Source organism: Elaeis guineensis, chromosome 5 (genome assembly GCF_000442705.2).
Source record: "Elaeis guineensis isolate ETL-2024a chromosome 5, EG11, whole genome shotgun sequence".
In the NCBI taxonomy this organism is placed as follows: Eukaryota; Viridiplantae; Streptophyta; class Magnoliopsida; order Arecales; family Arecaceae; genus Elaeis; species Elaeis guineensis.
This window is the reverse complement of record NC_025997.2, coordinates 55773600-55778619: the sequence shown is the minus strand read 5'-3', so window position 1 is coordinate 55778619 and position 5020 is coordinate 55773600.

Sequence of the window (5020 nt, the reverse complement as noted above, 5' to 3'; positions counted from 1 at the left end):
TGGATCCTCTCTCTTTTTCTTTTTGGATTTTTTGTTGATCTCAGGCTTTTTCTTGCAAATTTTGGATCCTTTCTTCTGTTCTTCTCTCTCTTTCTCTTCTCCTCTTCACATTTGATTTCACGTTTGATCCGCTATTTAATCTGCAATTTCTTTCATCATATTAAGCATTTTGTAGCATTAGAAGCAAGAGAAAACAATTTAGGTAGATAAAGAGCCGTTAGAGGATTTTTAGGAAGCATAAATGGCAATTAAAATGGGCAAAAAAATAGCCGTTGCTGACATTTCCCGTCGCAGGGGTCGACTCATGAGTCGACCTCTGTTGCAAAAACCAGAGAATGCTTTTCTGGAATTTCTTGGCTCAAATTAGCAGGGGTCAACTCATGAGTCGACTCATGCCTTGTGGGTCGACTCATGAGTCGACTCACAGGTCATGCCAAGCCAGAAAACTAGCGTGCCAAGGAGAATTTTTGCGTGCCAATCAGCTCACAGTGCCATGAGTTGACTCATAAGTCGACTCATGCACTTCAAACCTTCATAACTTCAAGAATATAAGTCCAAACACAATGAAATTTTCACCAATAGATTTCAAATCATTTGTTCTACCAAATGGTACTATCAAATCAGGATTTTAGTGAAATTATGATTTTGCCCTTGAAGAGCATAAGGACTTTTTTATTTTAAAATTATTTGTATCCCTTCAATCTGCTTTGTAATCATCAAAATCAATCTAGGAGCAACACTGCTCTATTTTTTTTTTTTTCTGGTGGGCTTTGTGGGCTGGTTTTGGGCCTAATTGGGCCAGATTATCACATTCTACCCCCCTTAAAAAAAATTTCGTCCTCAAAATTTAACATACCTTCATTTTCAAATAAGTATGGATATCTCGTCTTCATATCATCTTTAAGCTCCCAAGTGGCTTCTTTCTCTTCATGATTTCTCCAATAAATCTTTACATACGGAAAGATACGCCATCTTAGAACTAGATCTTTTCGATCAATAATTCGGAGGGAAGAAAAAAATTTTTTTTTTCTAGCATCCATTTATTATCAGTAAAATCCTTCTTTTTTTACAACTAACGTATTTCATAATAATTTTTTTTTTTGATTTAAAGGATTAATATTTCTAATCAATTCAGACCATCATGCTTTTGCTGCGCCCTCTGATCTCACTTACCAATTTATCTAAGTTTATCAAAAATATCTTTGTATGTTAAATCAATCCAAGATAGATCCAACTTTCAGATTTCATATACAATTTAGGATAAAATTTAAGGTTTTCTTGTCATTACTATTTCTTAAGCGTAGCACATCAAAATTAAATCTTCATCCACTTTCTATGTTTGAACTTATTACATAAACTTCACCACTCCTCAAGAATCTAATATGTCTAGAATTAATTTGAGTTAACCCTCGATTTACCTTACAATCATTTGACAACTTCCAAACCAACTTTTCTTTGCAAAGAAATTAACATCAAAATCAGCAAAGTTATCATGTCCTTTATCCATATAGGTTTAGCATTCTAATGTCATCAAATACACCAAACATAATATATCAATACCTCCCACTTCATTTTAGGGTCAACACTTCTCGTACTCAGGTCAACCTTGCTAATTGAAATCTAAGATATAACTCATCAATTCTATTATAGACATCATATGCCACTTATGCATAATTTCATAATACCTATTGATTCGAAATCAAATTATTGAATCCTTCTTTTTTCTTTTATATATCTATCATGTTCCTCATGATCTTAGCCTCAAGTTCAAATATCATTAAAGTCACAATCTCGAATAATGATAATCTTAAGCTCAAATACCACTTAAGTCATATTCTCTAGTGATCATAACCTAAACTTTATATCATTCTATCACGTCCTTAATGATCATAATCTTAAGCTCTGATGTTATCCATTATACTCCACTCGGTCATATCCTATTGATCATACATAAAGTTTTGATATCACTTTATAATCTCAATGATCTTAAACCTAAGCTCTGATATTATTTTATCATATTCTAATCATTTATATCATTTATATCATAATCCCCAATGATTATAACCTAAGCTCTGATACCATAAAATATCACGCCCCAAATCCGGGACATAACACGGCCATGCTACCGAGGGATGGAACCCACGATAACACGAAGCCAATTCATCGTAATCATCTAAAAATTCATCAAATAAAAAAAAAATTTCAATTCTATTATATACCTCATAATCGAACCAATAATGGTTCAGAGCATCTACATCCAAAAGTAAGTACTAACCCGAATCTCAACATTCATGAATAACTACAAATCCATGATTATAAAATAAATTAAACTTCTGCTGACAATTTTTTTTAGCTTGCTATGCCGATCTTCAAGCTTGGATTCCTTTTGCCGATCCTAACCTTATTTCTCTGTTCAAACAAAAAGAAAACAAAAAGAATTTTAGCTACACTAGCTCAGTAAGTAGACTTCCGCTTCCTTACCAGATCAAGCATAAGTTTTTCATGATAATGCAATATTTAGAAAATAACAGATAATACAAAATAAAGTATTTCATAGAGCATATAACAAAACAAGTTATAAACTCATCATGCATGCATAAATCATGTATATTTCACAATCATGAATCGTAAATCATTTTCATCATGTATTCATGTCATGTTTCAAAACATTGCTCACAGATATTCGTGCTAAGGTCACTATTATACCCATGACAGGGCCATGTTTCTTAATCGACAGAGTTCTTAATTCATGTGCCAACTTTATACCCGCTGGCAGGGCCATGTTTCATGTGGATGCTAGCTCCGGATGTCGACCTTCCCGAAGGGATTCATTCATAGCCATCTGAGAGCCTTTGAAATCATTATATCTTTTTCTTAAAGCATACATATACATAGATGGAAAAACAATGAAATTCATGCTTCATAATCATGCTATTTTCATAAGACATATTCATAAAATCAATGCTCATAATAAAACATGCTTTTTCATATCACATATGCCGATCCTTATTTTATGAAAAATTATAACTTCATCAATAGCAATTCTTTGCATAAAAACATGATCATTTAAAAATAAATAAGGAGCATAGGATCTACTTACCTCTTTCATCTAAGATCTTCAGACTTTGTTAAAAGAATCAGCTAATCCTATTTAAAACATCAAATCATCATCAATTTCTACTCCATAAATATAATAAGATTAAATCATAAGGAAAGAGGATTGTTGTCCGGAGGTGTCGGTCCATCCAGATACCAGGGCAATTTAGGATCTTTGATCTGAGAGTCAGATTCAAGTGACTTGATCAAGAAATCGTGAGGCACAGATCGAATTAAAGTCAAGATCAATCAATAGGGTTCTTTAATAATAAATTTGAAAGATCTTTGATACGATCAGATGAGGTTGACATACAGCACGGATATCAAAGCAACTTCAGATCATCTTGTTAGAGTCAATATAAGCTTCTAAAAGATGAAGGCATAACTCGATACAGGATTCATAGATCTTTTTTTTTAGAGAGAGAAAGTCGGTCATGAGAGAGAAAGTAGAGAGAGAAAATGGAGAGAGAATCTTCGTATCCTTTAAAAGTGGCAATCATGATTGAGATCATCAGAGATCATATCAAGGTGACTTAATATAGATTAACCATGATTGATATTATCAATTTTGAAAAAGAATCGGATCGGGATCCGATCTACTGCATGAATTTCGGAGCAGTCTCAGATCATCATATTTTCATCTCAAGTTTATCCTAGGGTCTGTGATGTAATCAGAGAGAGAGAATGACCCTAGAGAGACGAAATCCATAATGAGAGAGAAAGATCTAGAGAGAGAAAATATGAAGAAAATTTAGAGAGAGAAAATGTAGAGAGAAGGTAGAGAGAGAAAGTCTAATTCTAGAGAGAGAAAAACTTAAGAGAGAGATGAAAAAACTCTCTCATATATATATATATATATATTTTATTATATATATATATATTCTTTTTCTTTTTCTTTTTCTTTTTAGAGAGAGACAATAGAGAGAGAGAAAGAGAGAGAAAGAGGGAAAAAGAGGGGAGAGAAGAAATTTTTCTCTTTTCTTATTTATTTATTTTTTATTTTATTTTTTTATTTTGCATTTTCTTTGCTTTTCTTTTTCTTTTTCCTTTTTCTTTTCTTTTTCTTTTTCCTTTTTCTTTTCTTTTCTTTTCTTTTCTTCTTCTTCCCGGGCTTTCATTGGGCCGAAACAGAGGAGGGACACGAGGCGGGGGGGAAAGCTTGGTGGCTCGTGCTCCGGCGAGGTACTGCGGTATGGCTGGAGGTCCAACAGTGGCAGCCGACGGTGGGGGCAAGAGATCGCCGACAGTGAGGCTCGACCGGCAGGAGTTTTATAAAAAATCAAAAAATAGGGAACCCGATCAATTTTCTTGAATTTCTTCGGTCATTGATCGATCACCGACGGCTATAACCCTTGGAGAAGGAAGGTAGGGAGGTGGGGGTCATGCTACAGGGGTGTGGCACCACGGGCGGTGGTGCCGGTGGCCCGAAAAGAGGAGGAAATGGCTCGATCGAACAGGGCAGAACAAGGTCTTGCTTTTTCATCAATTTTTCCAATGATCCCGACGGCCGACGAGGGTGCACGAAGCCATGGGAAGGAGGGGAAGGAAGAGAGGAAGGAGGGCCGGGGCTTACCTTCGACTTCGGTGAGGTTTCCGATGAGAAATCGAGGCGAGCACAGGTCGAGGGGCCGCGGCTTCAAACGGGAAAATCGGAGAAAAACTCCGGCGATCGTCGGTGATCGAAAGATCTACACTTAGAGGAGAAGAGGGGGTTCTTATAGAGCTCATCCTATGGTCTTTTAATGGCCCTAGGACTCCGATTTTTTATCGGAGACGGGGAAGAGGAAGACTCTGATCGGGAGTCTTCCTCCCTGCTCTGTTTTTTTTTTTTCTGGTGGGCTTTGTGGACTGGTTTTGGGCCCAATTGGGCCGGATTATCACACATCTAAACTAAATTTCTGAGCTTTCTGTTTGATTTGCCTTA